At 34.3% G+C, this 21,642-nt stretch overlaps 1 long non-coding RNA gene and 1 pseudogene across 2 annotated transcripts in view; one reads left to right on the top strand and one right to left on the bottom strand.

Annotated features, from left to right (window-relative positions):
- LOC143253083 (uncharacterized) overlaps positions 1-18,791 on the bottom strand; it is a 28,142-nt gene extending 9,351 nt beyond the window's left edge. The window contains exons 1-3 of the long non-coding RNA XR_013029363.1: positions 18,645-18,791; positions 18,427-18,544; positions 6,721-6,823 (exon numbers count right to left, since the gene is read on the bottom strand). This is a non-coding gene — a long non-coding RNA (uncharacterized LOC143253083). The remainder of the gene's footprint in view (positions 1-6,720; positions 6,824-18,426; positions 18,545-18,644) is intronic.
- The window catches only part of LOC143253081 (uncharacterized), a 146,761-nt pseudogene that overhangs the window by 14,901 nt on the left and 110,218 nt on the right, over positions 1-21,642 (top strand). The window lies entirely within an intron of this gene.

Below are 21,642 nucleotides of genomic sequence, written 5' to 3'. Positions count from 1 at the left end.
GTTTGCTAATACTTTCACTGCAAAATTAATTGTACAAAACTCAACAAACCACACTCAACAATTGGACAAGTGATCTTCTGTGTGTGTGTAGAACTGGTAAAAGATTTAAAGAATTTGACGAAAAATAACCTTATTATCGGTTTTATCCCTCATGTATATCAAACTGAAATGTAAAATATTAACTGCTAATGGGAAGTGTCAACACTTGAAATGTAGCAAAAATACTATAATGCAATTCCAAAGCATACCCTCAGTGATATCCAAGATTCTATCTTGAATTTCACTACAAATATCTGACAAAGCTTTGAACACTTTATGTGGAGAAAGCAACTAGTATACTACTTCATGTTACTGTGAAGAAATTCATCTTTCATTTGCTTAAAATAAAATGAGGTACACTTGAGAGTCCAGCAGATGGGAGAATAAAAATTACTCAAGCATCTTGAATACGAGTTCTCTAGGAGTAATGGTGTTCAATTTAAATGAAACTAAAATTTGTAAAGTACAAAATACAATACATTATATTAAGAGTAAGTGATTGTGTGTATTAAAAAAACAAAAGCATGAAACTAACAAGCTCTGTGATATTTTCTGATAATATGGTTTCTGGGTCCAGTAATAACATCAGGGTTTAAGAGGAAATTTGCTGGGTTTTCTGAATCTAAAAACTTGAGTAAGAAAAAACAGAGATGCTTGATGTTAGGTGAAATAACCTTTATTAATTACACAACAAAAAGCAATGTCCATACTTAGTAGACAGTCACACAGTCTGACTACCTACTGGAGGTTTTCTTTTCTCCAAATGAACTACTGGAAAATTAATAATGTAGAAAGCCAAAGAGAGCTAAACCATAAAAATGAGATTTTTTGTCTCTTATGACCACGTGTTCCATCGTTGTCTGGAACACAGTAATATCACCAATTAAAGAAGCCCACTGTGTACCTTTATACTTAATTACAAACAAACATACCTGATCAAGAAGCATATTAACAAAGAAGTATGCTCAAATGAATAACACTGAAAATAACAGCACCATTCTGACTAAACTTTAGAGTGCATTTTAAGAAAATGAAACCCGTTAAACATTATTTAAAATTTCATACTCTTTTAACAACAACAAAATAAAATATCCTTTAATGAAAAAAACACATAAAATAACTTTTAACATTTAAGAAATATGCAAGTATACACTCACATGCACCAAAAGTAAAACTTAAACAAAAAGGTGAAAAAACACAACAAATACAATATGCAGAGATATATTATGCAATTTAAGAGCGAACAGGCTAACAGCATTAAAATAAACCAGAACAAAAAATTCTTTAAAAATTAATTACTTATTCAAATTAACTTAAAGATCATACTTTATTTCACTGCCTTTAATAATGACAAATCATATCTACCCCATATACAAGGCACATACTAGCTACTGAAATCATTACGACACGAAGGACTAAGACCTTTCCTTGGTAAATGAAGGTAAAGACAAGAAAAAAATAGCTTTTCTTAGATCATGAAGTATATATTTTGTGGCATAAACCAAACAAAAGAGAATCATACATTTACAAATTGTCATTTACCTTTTATACTCATGAACATGCACAATAACAATGAAATAAAAAGTAACACTTATAATTAATGTCAAGTAGAAAATGGAATGTTACACATACAGAATGTGTATACATCCTTACACAGAGAGTAAAATAATAAAGCATAATACATAATAAACATGTATATATATATGTATATACCCCAAGAAATAGTGAGAGCACACCGTTACATTACTACACCAATAATACTAATAGTAAAAAACTCCAAATGAACTCAAAAAGTGTTAAGGCTGTATCCTTTCTTCTTTCATGCACACACCCTTACATGTTAAAAATAAAGCATTATCGTTAATACATTTAAAAAACAAACACAATTCCCTTCCCCAAAAAATGTACAAATTATCTCAAAATAAGTTAGTTAAGTATGCAAAATGTATAGCTTATCCAGAGGCTTTGGAAATTTCACTACCCTCACTTAAACTCCACAAGTAGATCCTCCAAAAGCACTATGTAATATTCATAAGTTTGTGGGATCACACACCTGCATTTGTTTGTATACATATTAGTTGCTACATCAATGTAGTATCATCATAATTGTCAAGTGAATCATGCAGTGGTTAGGGATGAAGAGTAATTAACTACTCGAGCACTTGACAATTATGATGACACTACATTGATGTAGCAACTAATATGTATACAAACAAATGCAGGTGTGTGGTCCCACAAACTTATGAATATTACATAGTGCTTTTGGAGGATCTACTTGTGGAGTTTAAGTGAGGGTAGTGAAATTTCCAAAGCCTCTGGATAAGCTATACATATTAGTTGCTACATCAATGTAGTGTCATCATAATTGTCAAGTGCTCGAGTAGTTAATTACTCTTCATCCCTAACCACTGGATGATTCACTTCAGTACTTCTCAAATTACCTCCTAAAATTATCTGCAGTAAAAATGATAGGGTCAGCACAAGGCTATCCACCTCCACTCATTTACATTTCATGTTTCAAGAAATAAATAATTACTGAAAATTTTAGCCAGGTCAAGACTTTTTGAACCAAATGTTTATTTTACCCAGGATTCAAATTAATGCTGTTAATACTGTACTTCAATATACACTCAGAACAAACACAATTTACTCATAATTTGTAGATCCAGCATATTCTCCAGCAAATAAGCAATAAATCTAGTGAATACAAGGAAATATGTTCCATAAAGTTTTCACCAATCAGCTAGATTATGGAAAAAGTAAGATGATGTTTTGACTCATAGAATTAATTCAATAACTCAGAAAGTGAAGGCTACAATATATTTTATTCACTGATTTTTCAATCATATGACCATAGTAACTTTGTAATCAGGTAAAAACCACACAATATAGTGAATTTATTATGCACTGCGATTTACCTGGCAGCTTGGAAATAAATGAGTTAGACTTCCTTTGAGTACAGGATTGTATAGAACAGATTTTCCTAACTTTATAATTAAGTGGAAATCACAAACTATACATTATATAGCACACATATGAAGGCTGTAAAGGAAGGAATGGGCTTCCTTTAAGCCTATAATCACTCAGATCAGTAACTGTCCTAACACTTTACACTTCAACAGATATCATCAAATATCTTGTGGATATCTTTAAAAAAAAAAAACTCTCTCCAATAGCTCAAAAAGCAAGGAATACTACTTTCTTTCAGGCATGCCTAAGCTATTAAACACTGACCAAACCCACCCATATCCAATAGGTATCTTCACTTCATCCAATGGTCAAAGCTATCTGTTACTTCTGTGCCCAGCAACTTCTCATCTGATTCTTCATTTGATTCATTATTATAAGTATCAGATAAGTATCCTCGGTTATTTTCCCCTCATCACATGGATCGTCGTGACTCCTCATGCCATCCTCATATTTTCTTTTACTCACCAACCTTAACTCAACACTACTGGTAAAGCCAAGGCACCAAAGGTTTGTCTGTGATGTATGGGCACAGATTATCAATATGTTATGTGTGCTGTCATGCATCTCGAACCTGCTGTAACTCATACATTAAGTACCTAGTTTGACACAATTCAGCCACATATAAGTTACTTATTTACTGTTGACACATACCACAACCATTCTCAACCTCCATGCTGGAACATCTGTTCTTTTACCTTTTCAGGCTGCTCAAAGATAGAAGAATGTTACAACTAAAATCTAAAGTAAGAACTAAATCTCAAGATATGTCTTACTTTTGAAAACAATAGGAAAATAATACCCACAGATTTACAAGACTTGTTTACAGATTACTGTTAGTCAAACTTATGCTCATTAGCACCCATAAACCTCAACTAGTTCTATATTCCTGTGGACACTGTGGGACTTCTTGTTGGAAAGGACCATAGATTACATTCAAAAGGTGTAGTATTTTTCACCCAAACATATTATGTTGCTCTACATGCCCCATCACATATGGCAAATGTTCACCTAGTCTGTTCTACCAGGATTATAAACTATACAAATATCTGCTTGATGACCTGTATTACCCAAAGTGCTACACCATCAGACTGGAGGTGCTATGGTGAAATAAACGTATTCACTATACCCAACACATTAAACAACTCAGTGAACAACTGATGTTGAAATTAGCTCCCTCATCCTGGTGAATTCCTTCTAATTCTCCAAATCATGCTATTCAATTCTCTATCATCAAATCAATGTTGGACTGTGTTAATGTATTGACTAATGGATAAGCATTGGTCTATTTTATGAAGTAGTTGATAACAATGAGTAAGTATTGATAACGTTTCTCAACCTGTAAAAGTGGAATGGCAATATTCAGGGTTTTCCTAACAATTTGTTATTTGAATTTACCCTGTTCCAGCTACTCATTTCTCTGGATAGAACACAGTATTTACACCATTTTCAAGTTTGGTATAAAAAAAAAAACAACTGGTGTCAAAAGATAGCATTCATGTCTATCTTACCTTTCTTTGTGCCATCAAGTCTATACATAATCTAGAATCAGGTAAATTTCTTGTTATAGAGCTCTGGAGTCCATTAACTGCAACACAGTCAGAGAACCATATCTTGGTGGTTTATAGAAATAATAAACACCTATACATGTACCTCAGACTATGCGAGTCCATGCTTTGCTTCTCTATAAATGTGGGATAAGTTTTATCTTGCTACATGTCAAGAAGTATTCACATTAGGTTGGGATCCTTCAGTTGCTCTTCACTGTGTTCATGTAATGTTGATAGTGGCATTCATCCATCAGTGAAATTTTCTATTTCATGACTTGCTTTTGCCATAGCAGAAATGGCTATGGTTCCAACTCTTACACAGTGCCAAGGATGAGGGCAGTCCACAAATAGACATGATTTTAGTGTATAGCAAAACATTTAATCTGGATAATAAATTATGACAATGTCTTATTTTTGTAATGTTGTTATCCAATGGGCTACTATCCATTCAACTTTTAAAAGCTAATAAATTATCTTACTAGTATATGTGAGAGTTTGTTGGCAAGAGTGAAAGAAAGCAGATGTATTTTTGATCATAGTAAATTTATAACGGAAAATTGAGTGAAGAGCAAGTTTGTCGAGAACCTATCACTTCACATAATTCTATCTGGGCTACTCACCATTTGAAATTACGAGCCATACCAGCCGAAATGCCGAAGAAGACTGACAAGCCGAAAGATGCAATAGCGTCAAAAATTGAAGGCTTAGGTCAATGTTCAACAAAAAGTCTAATGTAGGTGACTTAACCGTAAATGAAAATATAAATTTAAAAAATTTATTAGAACTGGCTAAAGAAGAACTAAAAACCTCCCCAGTGGATGTTACTCAAATTAAAGCTAGGAAAAAAAGAACAAAATATATAAAATAATTGAAGAAAATATAAAATCTACTGCTGTTGACAATGAAGCTGAGGCTACATTGTTAGACAATGAAAAACTAACAACTAGTAACATAAATGCTGAAAAACCCACTCTGGATATTGAAACAAATACAAATTCGAAACCAAACGAAACAAATTCTGACAATGAAGGCTTCACACTAGTGAAGACTAGAAGTCAGAAAAAACAAGTAAAACAAACACTAACAAATACAGAAACACACAAAAAAAATGTATCTAAATTACCAAAAAACGCCATAATCATATGAGGCATACCAGGAAATTACAACCAACCACAACTAGCAAGAGAAATATTCAGGTGTAAACCTAAAATTAACATTACTAACATTAAGCGTCTGTCTGGCAGCGGGGTCCTCGTTCAAGGACAGGAACCCACTGACTTTAATAGATTACTGAAAGAATGGCCTTCAGACACTTTTAAAACAGGAAACATAATTACACACTTACCTGGAGCTAGGCCAACACCCAAATCTTTTGTAATTAGGGGGTTGCACTACTCTATTGACATAGAAGATATTAAGGATGAATTAACTGAACAAAACATGACACATGTTTCAGTGGAATGAATAATTTCTAATATAACTAAAAAACCAACTAATCTAATTAAAGTAGTTACAGAAAATATCCAAGAAATAATCCAGCTAATAAATAATGGTATCACATTGTGGTATCATAAATACACAGCAGAACAAACCAAAACACCATCAGTGGTTGTAACACAGTGTTACCAATGCCAAAGGTTTGTACATGTAGCAACAGCATGCCAAGCAACTGTGCACTGTGTAGGCTGTGAAGAAAATCACCACATATCACAATGTGCCAAACTAAACCCCAAACCTAAATGCTGTAATTGTGGGGAAGAACACATGGCAAATTACAAAGGATGCCAAAATACAAATCTATTAAGGCACACTTATACCAACTTAAAAATCCAAACATGAACAAGCCACAAACAAAAAAATCCAAGAACAATCAAAATCAACTACTACTCAAACACCACAAAATACAAACACACAAACAAACTCATATGCTGCAGTAGTCAAGAAAACATCATTCATATTGGAAAAATCATCAACAAGTAATGAAGATTTACCTAAAACAACTGAAGACACAAAACCACTCCTATGAATATTGAAAGCACACTAACCAATGCCATTACTTCCACCTATTCTGAAATACTAACAGAATACACAAATCCAAATAATGAAAACAGTCTAACAGATAAAATCATTAAAATAATTATGAAAAACATCGAAAAATACTTACCACAAATCATGAACTCTGTTAAATATGGATAATTTCACAGTATTACACATCAATATCCAGGGTGCTATTGCTTCCAACACCTTTCTTCATTAAATTTGTACATCTGATAAAATAAAATTTAAATAATAATAATTAATAAAATAGTGCTAAATTAAAACAGCCACCTACGTAACAGACTTTAAAGAAAAGAAAAATATAAATGGACATTGCCCTGAAAAGAACCAGTCTAAAGTTGATATTACTCCATATTAATCAGTTAATTGCAACAATGTAATGGAAGGAGGAAGAGATCTCGGTGTACCTGACCCACCTGGGTATAAAAATTATATATACCCAAATACCAGAGACAGACAGATAGTATACTCTTGCAACTGTCTCAATTCAATGGTGTTAAAAAAGACCTCACAGTCTTTTTATGAATATGCTAGCACCAAATCATCCACTAAAACTAGCTTTAGACATCAGAATGTGTGATCACATTCCTTACTACATCCAAATTGTGTTTTGCAAGAGTTTAGTTGACAGTGGTGCTGCTATTTTGGAGAAAGTGGCCATAGACCATTGACAATATGCTGAAAAACCAAGAAAACTATGGACTTCTCACTATGTCAGAGGCTAAATCCAGTCTTTTACCACAGCTATCTTAGTGTTATTTGTAACTTGTCTATCTCTCCATACAATGTAATAAACAACTAATTTGATTTTTTTGAGTTTGCACAAATGAACATTTTCTGGGTGTCAGATCCAAGCTGACCTTATTTTTATGCTAGAATATTACACATTCAGCCACAAATTCAAGAGTGTGACCAAACATCAAAATATTATTGACAAAGAATAAGCATCTCCCCTATTGCAGCCACTTCAGCCTTTTAAGTTTGGCACATGCATTACACAGACCAAAAGCTTGATGAAATATTCATTAACATCATCATTTATGCTGAAAGTAGTCATTTTAGGCCTGCTCTTATTGTCCAGTTTGACTTACCAGTAACCAGATGATATATTCAAAATGCTGAACCAACAAGAATTGTATAGTATATCCATACATTCAGAGCAAAGGTGCCAATGTCCATGACTATATTCACATGTCTAAAATCTACAATAACTGCTTCCTTTTTCCTGACAGTCACTACTAAGGGTGACCAAGAAATCTCAAAGTTTTATCATTGTACAAACAACATTCACTGTATTTTCAATGCTGTGAACTCCTTAGTGATTCAGTAAAGCCAATGAGGAAATTTCTTTATTAGATGTACATTGCCTATGTGTTTGCTGTGCTAAGTCATTGTTCTTTAACAAATTACCCATCTGGTCCCACAAATAAACCATAATACTCAACCAAGAGGAAGTAGCTTTGTTTAGAGTGAGGTTGATGTTTCATGGTTTTACTGGGAAGAATCTCAACAAATTTATCCATATGTTTATCCTCTCAATTGCAGATTTTATTGCCGGGTAGGCCTTCCTGTGCAATTGGTGCAAATCATCCATGTAGATGGCTAGTTCCTTAATATTGGTTCTTCTCTGAATCACAATCTTAGTCTGATAGATCACTTCATTTTCTGCTGGATTGAATCAGTAACATAGCCTATTGACAAATGTCTCACAGTCCTTTTGTTGCTCATTGTCCAGGTGATTAATTACCTTAAAGGATACACTGTACAATCTCAGTGTCTAAGATGATGTAGGAAATGGAACACATTTTAAAGACCAGTAGTGCAATCTATTTGGCTTTGTCCACAGGGATCTGTGGTGCTGACCAAAAACTTGCCATTTATGGGTTCTCTGCCAAAACTCAGCTGACATGTTACTAATATTGCAACTAAAGGGCAAATAACTTCCTTAGATGCTCTCAGAGAAGTAGTTAGATGGGTTGATCTTGGAAATCCATTATTCAACTCTGCTTGACCTCAAGCAAAGTGTGAATTATTGTAGAAAACAAAGGATATGAGATACAGAACATATTATATACTTGTATATCACAGAGTTACAATGAAAACTTTAATAATTCAACTGTTTTGGTTCATCAGAGTGAATCCCCCTTTAAATTAAACCAACTTTTACATGAAAATAGTGAATAAAAATAACTTCAAGTTAAATAAGTCAAATCACTAAAAGCAAGTAATCATTAGCCATTTACAATCCAAATTAATTTCTCTGAACTTATTTCACTGTAAGAATTCAGTGCAACACATGCTGAATCTTCATCTATTTTTGTTGAATGTAAACTGAATTATACAATATATTAGAATGTTAAGTGTTCTCATGAAAACAGATATGATACAGTGGAAACCCACAATTCAGTGTGAGCTCTCGCTGGAATTTAAGTGAAACTGAGACCACACAAAAATATATTCTTATAATTCAAGAGCTTTAAGAAGTTTTGCTGAATGTAAATCTAGTTTAAAGAACACACAAAATCTACACTGTTTTGAGCACCCTGACTTTAAATCTAACAATAAACTTCAGTTTATTGGTATATGAAAGGTCACAATGTGTCCTTATTGCCTCAGTCAGTTTGCAGGTGGTGTGCTAATATAGGCATGACAATAATATCTCAGATGGACAACATAATGCATCATTATTTCTGTTTGTTTAAATGTCACAGTAATTTAAATATTTACATGATGACTTGGTTGCTTTTAGAAAAAGCTAAAATTTAATAGCTTGCTTGAGTACCTCACTGGACCAAAAAGTAAACTTATAAAGCATGATATAATTTTAAAAATTACATTTTAGCCAAAAGGATAGAAAACATAATACAATGCTCCACTTCCCACTTGTCTTTGCAGGCCAACCAAGCTCTCCTTAACTCTAAGACTGTTAAAAACAGATTGAACTTTACTCATGTGGCTCTCAAGAAATTGAAATAACTTGTTCTTTATCCATAAAAATGCCCATCAAAACTTTACACTGTACTACAAAAAACAATTTCATAATACAGTACAAAACAAGTGCATCACATCTCACCCACCCCTTTTAGGAGAGGTAGTCTGATGAACTATTCCCACAAATAAACTTAACAACAAAAATATTCGTAAAAAAGAAAAATAGCAAGAAATAACAAGTTCTTTAACTATAACACGTATTAAAATACTGCTTACAATAAAAAATACATGAAATGAAAGCATTTACCATAAATATCATGTACAGTGCACACTTTTTCTAAATTTTCAGGCTCAAATATAAAGTGTGCACTATAAAAGATAACATTTTTCTTCCCACATTTTAGGTTAAATTTTTGTCCGAATTTTCCATCAACACATTTCATATCTTGATGTAATCATCGTTTGTCACTGTCAGATCACCAGAAGTCATAAAAGGAATACAATGAAGAGGAATAAACAAAAGTCTGAACTCTTGACATTTATCTTTTACGCTTCAAGTTCATTTTGTCAACCATAAGGACTACATGGTTTATATGCTGGTATTTGCTAATAATAATCAGTCAAAATATAATTGGGTAAATCTTTTTCGATTTTTCAAAGCTTTTGCACTGGGTCATAAAATGGTTTTAACTATCCCCTGCTGTAATACATTCACAGTAACATTGGGTCATAGTCATTCTCCTATTCTTTATGAAGAGAACACTGTTTAAACAAAAACTTGTATACACAAATTACAGGTGATCGTAAATTCAGCCATTGTTTGTTCATTACATAATATGAATAATTAGTTGGCAATGGTATTCACTCACATGAGCATGTACAATTACTAATCAATGCAACAATATCACTACTCACAACATAAAGCTGATCAGTTGTTAGAACTGTTCTTTGCAGTATACCTGGGTATCTTGATTTTATCCTAGTACGTGAAAACCAACAATATACTGCTCACTATAAGCAGGTATTTATGGTAATACAGAAAACCTACTTCCTTAAGAAGGATTGCCTAATAAAGTATGTACAAATTAAGAGAAATTCAAACTCTTAAACAAAGAAAATACACAAGTAAAACAGAAAGAAAATTCTTAATAAACAGACTTTTAAAAAGATAAATGTGGCATTAAGCAAATAAACATTTAAATAATGAAAACCATAATTGAAGACAATACCCTTTACCAAGGTAAAATAAAAGAAATTACCCTTTGAAGTTACATATCTTTAACCATGGAAGGCCATATATACATTAAATAATCCCTTAGATATATGTGAAAAACTTGAAATATCCTAACACAAAAGTAACCTACAGTCATAATTATTTGAATAATTACTTATATATACTTGTGCAAAGTGAAATTTATCCTAAATATTGTAATACATATGTACACTATACAAAGAAAAAAATCTTTATGCCTGAGTTCCAACTTGCATATATACATATACTGTTAGAAAACCTTAAACCTAAGTACAAGAACACTAAATGTAATCAATACCATTAAAGAAACTGACTATATATAATATACATATCTCATACATATATCAAATTTTCAACAGATCCTCTTAAAGCTGACATACACCTATTTCTTTAGCTGTGTTGGTGTCTCTTGTCACTTGAGAAAAGGGTTTTTCTCTCAATTGTATAATCATCATGTTTGAAAACTGTAATCTACTGTAGAGTAAGTTATTTGTTCTCTGTTGGTGATTTGCAGGAAGCATTATTTTTTCTAATACTGCCTTTAAGCTACTGTAGGGATCACCTCTGGTGTAGAAGTAAAAGTCGATACCTTGATGCCTACAAAATAAATCAATTCAAAAACTGGTCAATATGTTACTGGTAATACCTTAGTAATGGCTGCCACTCTGAGTGTTTCTCTAAGTGTAATGGTGTGAGGGTAGTGCAGCTTGTTGAAGTAAAGCTGGCTTAGAGTGTATTTCTTGATAAATGGAGCAGAGATGTGTGTGAAGCTATAACTGAGGAGAAATGGATTACTTGATGTATACTTTTTTGGCTCACAAGACAAAGGTGCAGGAAGTTTATGTCAGGGAGCATGAGTTAATGATCCCATGACAGTCAATTTCCTCTACAAGTCATCCTCCAACAGGACAATACTTCTTCTTTCAGGGCTGTAAATTCTTTTGTTTGGATTCTTACACTTTCTTGTACACTCTTTCATATCAAGAGGGCTGTCTCATCTAAAGTTGTCATGGGCAATGCAAATGACACTGGATGTCATGAGACCATGTTAGGTAACTTTTCCTGGCATCTAACGTTCCACTACTGGGCAACAACCAACAATGAGCCACCTAGTGGTAAGTTAGGAACACTCAATGTTTGGAAGGCCAGCCCTTCTGTCACTACCTCCAAAACACAAATGTTGGATGCATCATTGAGCAATGCATCTTCAACCATTGGACAAGAATAAACATCAACTCCATGCTGAGAATTTTTTTTATCACTAAAAACAAAGAAAGATGCTCACAATTAATTCTTTCTGTTTATTCAGTTTGAGTTAGGCACCTGCAACAACTAAAGAATGCTGTAACACAACTGGCTAGTTCAAAAATTGAAAATAGAAAGTAAATTTAAGAATTTTATTTTATATAAGCAAGATCAGTGTTGAAAATACAGGATCAAAATAATTCTAACTGGTCAATTAAAATCAGCCAAGTGTGAAGGTTTAAGTTGTAATGATCTGTTTATGAAAATACTTTCTCCTGTAAAGAGCATCACGACAAAGAAATAAAAAAGTCCATAATAAAATTCCTTGACACTTATGTAATGTTCAATGTTTAAAAAAACTTCATGATTATTTTCAAAACAATTAGTTCATACACAATTCTAAAAATAAAACAGTTTCCAGTCTCCAAAGTATAATAAAATACCAATAACTTACTACACAAGATTAAAATTAGTAAAACAAAAAATGATAAGACTGGAAAACAGTATCATACACACCACATGTTTCATCTTCAAAAGTGTAATGTTTTCCAGAATATAACCCTTATTCATATAATTACCAGAAGACCGATTAAAGAATTTTTTGTCATCTACTGACAACTTTTCCATCACCTCCATCATCCTTATTTAATAATAAATAAAATATTAAAAGTAAATTTAAATATTTTACAAAACATTACACTCCTGAGGATGACACATTAATATACGTGGAAACGTAGCGTGTATGAGACTGTTTTCCAGTCTCATCAAGTTCTTCACTGATTTTAATCTTGTATAGTAAGTTATTGGTATGTTATTGTACTTTTGAGACTGGAAACCATCTTATTTATAGAATTGTGTATTAAATAATTGTTGTTTTCTAAAATAATCATGAATTGTTTTTTAAAGTCCATAATAACCTATAGTTAAGTTCTAAAATTACAGACTTGTATAATCACAAGCATGTCCAGTCCATAGATCATTACTGCTACTGCCTGTGGACTGCAGCAAAAGCAAGCATTCTCTGGTCTCAATCATGTCCAAAGTCTTAGCTGTGTTTTATGAGGTTGTCCTTGGCATGCCAATAGTCCACAACTGCCTTGTAACCACCCCACACATCTCCCTCCACTACCATAATGCTGTGCAACCAACAGGACAGGAAAGAAATGGAAAAGTAGGAGCACCCACAGTATTGTTTAATATAGATTAAATGCAATGTTGCTTAAATCTGATTTCTCTGTGAAAATTCATTATCACCTACATCTCCTCTCCACAGTTCAGCACAGAGAGGAATAGCTATACCTCACCTAAAAGAGTTATTTCTTGCCTCTGATATCACAAAACTTGTGCTGTGTGTTTTTCTTACACCAAAGCCACATTGGGCTATCTGCTGAGCTCACTGAGGGGAATCTAACCCCTGATTTTGGCATTGGAAATCTGTAGACTTACCGCTGTACTAGCGGGGAGTAACACTTGTGCTCATAAATTGTAAGAATATTTGGAAATATATCAGTCTTTCTGAACAAAATATTTCACATAACAAATATAACACTGGGCACATGAAGTTCAACATAATCAGCTGTACTGTTAAAAGTTTTACTTTTCACAGACGATTACACCTCACGCGTATTTTCGTTCTACCTGACTGAAATTCTATCAGCCAAACTTATAAGACAGACATCAGTGTTCTCATGCAAGAATCTCATGAGTCTAGTGTTATTTTCATCTCTTTCAGTATAATCTACTACCTGTGAAACAGTTGTGTAAAAAGCTGTAACATTCTCATTCCTGCAATAATGAAACCAACATCTGCATTAGTTCTTTAATTAATGCCTAACAAATAAGTACTCACAGTTAACTTGTCTCTCCACGTATTTTCATTAAAAGGTTGCTCTCTCTTACTGTTTTTAGGGTTTTCATAGCACTTATGAATGATTTTATCTATAGTTTCATACTTGTGTGATATAACTTGCACAGACATAATCATAATACACATTTTTACACATAGAAGCATTCAACTTACCAATCTCATCAATGTGTGCCATTTTCTCAGTAGTCAACATCAATCACTTCTGTAAATTGTTCGCCAACAATTATAGTCCAGTAATGTGCTTCCATCTGTGGTCAGTGAAGGTAAATGTCTATTCTCTGTGTGCTGTAACTGCTTGTACAGGTGCTACAGACTATGTATTTCAAGATGGCTGATATGGGCATTAATACTTTTACTAATAAAGCAGAGAACAACTTTTCAACCTTCTAAGGAAGTCAAAACTTTGTTCTCTTCTTTATTAGTAAAAGTGTTAATACCCATACCAGCTGTCCTAAGATAAATTCTTACTTCAACGTGGTTTATCGTCATCATGAACTACAAACTATGTCTCCACAATCAATTCCTCAACTTACACACAGTTTGCCCTCTCTTCTTGCACAGCAAGAAGTGCCCATGCTAACTCTGAGCCTCTAAGTTGTTTTCCTGAAGCCATGGAGGAGTGAGTCTCACCAGCCACTCATCTGTAAAATCACTGAGTGTTTGCTTTGAATCATAATGGCATATATTTTTTCAACTTAATGTCTTGGACAATGACATTCAATGGACAGTGTGGTTTCACCATGTGACAAATGATCCATCTGCATTTTCGAAGTGTGATCCAACACACAATCATCCCTTTCAGACTGTTAATGTCGAAGAACAATTTAGTAGTACATTATCCACAACAAGAGTAGATTTTGTCATAAAAGTAATGTCAATAGTATTTCATGAGTACTAGAAATGTAAGCAATCCTTTGTTCATAGCATAGTATTTTCATCCAAAAGTAACAAATGTGCAGCTTATGTATGCAATCACTTACCCTGTCCCTTCCTGCATATCCATTATCACTGTCATTTGTATATATATATAAAAAAAAGACTCTCACAATAAGCTCATTTCAGGAACAGAAATGCATGTTTATACTTTTTGTTCAATTGTTTAAGTGAAAGTAGATATGTGTAATGTAATTTTGGATAAATGGGCCACAAAATATTAATAAAATGATGCAACTCCAAAGAAATTTTAAACTTTCATCTCCTCATAAGTTGGAGCCAATCTCAAACAGTTGTAATATTGTGAGTTTCCATTGAGATTCCTTCTCTACTCAATGTATGATTAAAAAACTACTGATATATATACAAATACATACTTTTTGAATTTCTACTTTAATCCTGCAATTTTAGGGTATGTATGTATAATCTTTTTGGTGGTGTTGCAGAATTCATTTGCAACTGTCATTTTCATGTACTACTATTATAAATTAATTTTATAATTCCTGCACAAATGTCTTAAAAGGTTTTAGCAGATGATAAGCTGTACTGACATCCATTTGGGAGTTTTGTAATAAATGACTTCTCTTGTGAAATTTCTCCAGAGTAACATTCCATAATTCCATCATTATATCTGTTTTTAGTTGTTCCAGTTGTAGCATAAGGCTTTTCTGATTCAGCATCTGTAGTGAAAGCAAGTACTTGCATTATACCTCTGTACCTCATTTTTAAATATCACATTACATCTGATTGGTTGCTCTATTTTGTATCTAATAACCTCTGTATCACTGAGAACCCTAGTTTTTCCAGCACATCATGTAGACACTTCCACAGCCAGGTTGAAAGTGAGAGGAACACATAAAGCTTCTGCACAAAGGCAAAAAATAAAGATATTTCAGTACACCAGTCCACAAAACATTGTCTAAATAAATTCAGTGAATGAGCACAGCAAGAAACAGTGTGCAAGGAGGTTCTCACTGATCAAGACGTGCATGTCAACATATATACCACTCATATTGGATGTATTGTTGTAAGACTGTGCCTGGCAATCTTGAATTATTTTCAAAGAAATTAATGAGAATTCTAGCAAGTTCTTCTCTCGTGCGATTGCTCATCAGTAAGAATGTGGCAAATCTCTTTATACTGCCATCATGTAGAATGTATCTAAAAATTATTGTCAGTTAACCCATGTGGGACATATCTAGAGTAAATTTCACAGACAGAAAGTAATGTTTTGATCTCCTGGATACTGGTAGTGAGAACTTCTCCGTATAGGATTTCTATAAAGTAATGTTTTGATCTCCTGGATACTGGTAGTGAGAACTTCTCCGTATAGGATTTCTATAAAGTAATGTTTTGATCTCCTGGATACTGGTAGTGAGAACTTCTCCGTATAGGATTTCTATAAAGTAATGTTTTGATCTCCTGGATACTGGTAGTGAGAACTTCTCCGTATAGGATTTCTATAAAGTAATGTTTTGATCTCCTGGTAGTGAGAACTTCTCCGTATAGGATTTCTATAAAGTAATGTTTTGATCTCCTGGTAGTGAGAACTTCTCCGTATAGGATTTCTATAAAGTAATGTTTTGATCTCCTGGATACTGGTAGTGAGAACTTCTCCGTATAGGATTTCTATAAAGTAATGTTTTGATCTCCTGGATACTGGTAGTGAGAACTTCTCCGTATAGGATTTCTATAAAGTAATGTTTTGATCTCCTGGTAGTGAGAACTTCTCCGTGTAGGATTTCTATAAAGTAATGTTTTGATCTCCTGGATACTGGTAGTGAGAACTTCTCCGTATAGGATTTCTATAAAGTAATGTTTTGATCTCCTGGTAGTGAGAACTTCTCCGTATAGGATTTCTATAAATTCGTAACAAACATTTGAGGATAAGTATATAACACAAGCTTTTCCCTTTTTGCACATTTTTGAATATGTTCAGCAAGAAATGTATCATATTCATCCAACAGCTCCAGTATTTCTAAGTAATTACCAATACGTACTAAACCAACTATTCCACTGTTTTCTATGAATGCTAGTCCTCTGTATGATAAACTTTATGATCTTGAGAATATGATCTAACACTTTGTTCCAGTATCTTTTCTCTGACTCCACCTGCTCTTGAATTTTATGAATAACAAGTGTACCTGACATGGTCTGTTGATTGAGGCACTTGACTCACAATTTTAGAGTCATGAGTTTGAATCTCCGTCACCTAACAAGCTCACTTTCTCAACTATGGGGCATTGTAAGTGATGATCAGTTTCACTATTCGTTCATAAAAAAGTAGCCTAAGGAATAGCAGCAAATGGTGTTGAATAACTGCTTTCCCTCTAGTCTCTCCTTGCTAACTTAGGGATGCCCAGTGTAGATAGTATTATTATAGCTTTGCACAAAATTCAAAACAAATCAAACTAAATGGAAATAAATAACAAGTTTGGTGATACAACCTTAATACTGAGCTTGTTTCGTGCCAACTAAAGTTGCTTGCAGCATGTTTCCAGTCAGAGTAACCAGTTATTTCTATCAAAAAGTTTCCATTGCTGTTGAAAACAATTTACACATAACATACAAACATTCCTTTTTGAGGGTAAGTAGCAAAGCCAGTCTCTTTTTAACCTTTTCTTGATTAAATTGCTCGTAATAAAAAATGTTTTGACCACTGTAGTTCATACTTGCCACCCAGAATAAACTGGTACATCCACTGAAATCTGCATCAATGTACTGGCAATAGGTAATCTCTGACGTACATGCAAATATCTCAGTTTGTAGGGAACTTGTGTATATGTCCCAATGTCGAATGTAAAGGATGAGTTATTATCTTCATCATCATTGGAATAATTAATTTCTTCATGTTGGTAGAGGTTCAGTTTAATTAGATACGGTTGATAGTCATCACCATTGAGAATTGTAGTTTCTACATGATTGTTTTCACAGTCTTCGTTGGTGGTCATATTTTTAGTACTTTCTAATTGATGGCAAGAGCTCAATTTCATATGATTGAAGTTGAGGATTATCAACATCCAGAGAATTAGTGCTACATTAGTGTTTTCACTGTCTTGGAGTGTGAGGATTTTAGCACCTGAGAACGAAGCTCATAAATTCATTAGCTCCATGGTTTTATCTAACTTTTTTATATTCTTTTTTCTTTGACTTTAGCTTTCCCAAATCACTCTAGCATTTGTATATCTGTGTAATAGATAAGATGAGAGGCCCAGCATGGCTAGGTGGGTTAAAGCGTTCAATTCGTAATCTAAAGGTTGCGGGTTCGAATCCCCGTCGCACCAAACATGCTCGCCCTTTCAGCCGTGGGGGACGTTTTAACGTTACGGTCAATCCCACTATTCGTTGGTAAAAGAGTAGCCTAAGAGTTAGCGGTGGGTGATGATGACTAGCTGACTTCCCTCTAGCCTTACACTGCTAAATTAGGGACGGCTAGCGCAGATAGCCCTCGTGTAGCTTTGCGCGAAATTCAAAAAACAAAACAAACAGATAAGATGAATAATTAATGAATAATATGCATGTGCATATATAAACTAACTTATGTGTGTGCGTAGCAAATGATCACATATCATTTCTGTACTTACCATAAAAATGTCAAATTTCGTACGTGGATGGATGATTTGTATTCTATACACTGCCATTAAAAATGTTGTTCAAGTTGTTATCGAATTCTTCACTTCGGATAAGTGGGTCAATGTAAGTCTGCAAGTAATTGTGAATTTTTACCGAATAAAAATTTACAAATTTTGTTCAGAAAATACAAACAATGTTACAATATATTCTAAAAGCTTAAAATACTCACTTTGTGAGTAATGATTGAATTGTTTTCTCAGACACAATATAAAACCTTTGAAAATAAAGAATCGAAAGAAATAGATACGCATCTTCAATCTATCTAAACAACTTCCTGCTAGTCATATTCCAGACCCAGTGTCTATCACGATCGCTACTCGCTACATGTGACAAAACGGAGGCTATTGACTTGTGGCGAATTGATGCTTTATTTCAACTATCTACTTTTTTCATATAATTAATTCTATCAGTAAATAATTAGAAACGTTACTGTGTATTTTCTACACCTCTATACCTATAAAAACTCAATTTTTGTGTTGTTCTTTTTTGCCAATGGCAAAAATGTTAACAAATTTTCCACAACTTTGGCGACTATTAAAAAAAAAAACCTGTTGGACTTCGCTGTTATGGGCTTACTGTTTGATTATACTATGAGCGGTACGTTGGGCTCAAGCAGCGAAGGAGAAGTCTGGCTGATAACGTAGTGAAAATGTGGAGTGAAGAAATTTTGGTTGGCTAAAGCCTATTATTGAACTAGTGTTATTAGCTCCAGCTTCGCTTGGACCTAACATATTTGTATTGCAAATTTTATGCAAATATGGTAGATCAGAGCGACTATACATTTAGTTACACTATTTTGAGGCAAACCAATCAAATCTGTGCACTCTATATCGCACGATAGACCTACCCAAGTCACACACACACTCTCTTTCTTCAAAAACAGGTATACTTGGTCGAATGATTTTTATTAAGCACTTTGCTAGAAAAACTTTGGGCCTGGCATGGCCTAGCGCGTTAAGGCGTGCGCTTCGCAATCCGAGGGTCGTGGGTTCGCGCCCGAGTCGCGCCAAACATGCTCGCCCTCCCAGCCGTGGGGCGTTATAATGTGACGATCAATCCCACTATTCGTTGGTAAAAGAGTAGCCCAAGAGTTGGCGGTGGGTAGTGATGACTAGCTGCCTTCCCTCTAGTCTTACACTACTAAATTAGGGACGGCTAGCACAGATAGCCCTCGAGTAGCTTTGTGCGAAATTCCAAAACAAACAAGAAAAACTTTGTTGGTATTTTCTATAGCGGGCTTTTTTAGCCTGGGCCTGAGGCTATAGCCCTCACCTTAATACGCTTCTGCTCTTGCACAATAATAACTGACAATATAACTTACAACATTATTGTAACATTAACAAGAGTTATATAATCGGCTATCTGTACTTTGCCCATCACAGGCATCTTGTTTGTTTGTTTTGGAATTTCGCACAAAGCTACTCGAGGGCTATCTGTGCTAGCCGTCCCTAATTTAGCAGTGTAAGACTAGAGGGAAGGCAGCTAGTCATCACTACCCACCGCCAACTCTTGGGCTACTCTTTTACCAACGAATAGTGGGATGACCGTCACATTATAACGCCCCCACGGCTGGGAGGGCGAGCATGTTTGGCGCGACTCGGGCGCGAACCCGCGACCCTCAGATTACGCAGTGCACGCCTTAACGCGCTAGGCCATGCCGGGCCCCCACAGGCATCTAAACCCGGTTTCTAGTCTTAGAAGTCAGCAGACATGCTGCTATGCCACTGGGGGAGGAGCTTTCTGGTAAATATTTGTTTTATTTTCAGCGAGTAGCCTCTTATCAAACAGTATGTTGTGACTTATTTTACTTCTTATTGGTGATCAAAATACTCGAGTAATAAGTAGCTTCTACGCCAAATATATAAGGTATAAAAATCGCATGTACAGAGAGACAAGTCATAGTAGATACAATACCAGTAAGCATTGAAAGTGCCGTTTAGTGAACGTTTTGATCTGTTTTCATTTGCGAATGTGTGAGACTTGATTGGTCATTGAGCACAGGAAAGTGAAATAAAACGCGTTTTCTTGTATATTATTCACATATATAACTTGATTGTGCCTAGTTATATCTAGCTAGAAAACTAGTTGTTTGGAATGTTTGAGTTTTTATAAAATAAAAATATTTTCATCAAGGAAACATGTTTGTTCCTGTCTACAAAATGAATTGCATCAGTGGAACAATACCGTGTGTGTATTTTCTTATAGCAAAGCCACATCGGTCTATTTGCTGAGTCCACCGAAGGGAAGGAACAATGTCGTAGCTACATTTCTCGATATCAAATACACATTAATGTTATATATGTTTATAAAATGTTAATTTAAACATACACTATACAAGAAGCAGCCTAAATTTCCTGGTATTTGCTAAAGAGGTAATTAAATGAAGTCTACTGAACTGTTGAAAACAGACAAACAACATCTAACGGGTGGGTGCTTTAACTTACAATACGTTATCTCAGATAAAAGTATCAGAAATCACGTATATTATGAATTTGGTTTGAATTTCACGCAAAGCTACACGAGGACTGCCTGAACTAGGCATACATAATTTAGCAGTGATAGACTAGAGAGAAGGCAGCTATTTAATACCCCCCGCCGCCAGCTCTCGGGTACTCTTTTTAACCAATGCTTGACAGCCACATTATAACTCCCCCTCGGGTTAAAGGGCAAGCAGGGTGTGTGACAGAGGTCCGACCACGAACACGAGACCCTCAGGTTGTGAATCGAACACCTTAACCAGCAAACCAGAATTTATAGGAACAGTTTGTCTGTAATTTGTACATTAATGTTACTTCATAAACTAATAAGAAAAAAGTGTATATTTGGTAGCTAGACTATCGATTTACCATGGTTTTGTTTACAAGCTAGGTTACAGTTGTGTGTTTTTTAATAATCAGTGGACTTGACTGTATATAACGCCCCCTCCCTCTCCCAGTGACATATTTGATCGTCTGCAGAGTTACGATACTGAAACCCGGTTTCAAAATCTGTTATGAGCAAAAGACCGTTAGTCCACCATTTGGCTTTGAGCTGAACAACAACCAAACCAATAATATCTTGAATGTTTGTATAGGAAATAAAAGGAAAATATAAATGATAATAAAGAAATATTTATGCGATAAGCATAAAAGCACTTCTTAATTTTGTATACCTGTATTTTGTGTTCA

Source organism: Tachypleus tridentatus, chromosome 6 (genome assembly GCF_004210375.1).
Source record: "Tachypleus tridentatus isolate NWPU-2018 chromosome 6, ASM421037v1, whole genome shotgun sequence".
NCBI lineage: Eukaryota > Metazoa > Arthropoda > Merostomata > Xiphosura > Limulidae > Tachypleus > Tachypleus tridentatus.
Note: the sequence above shows the minus strand (reverse complement) of the source record. Positions and strands in the feature narration are given on the sequence as shown.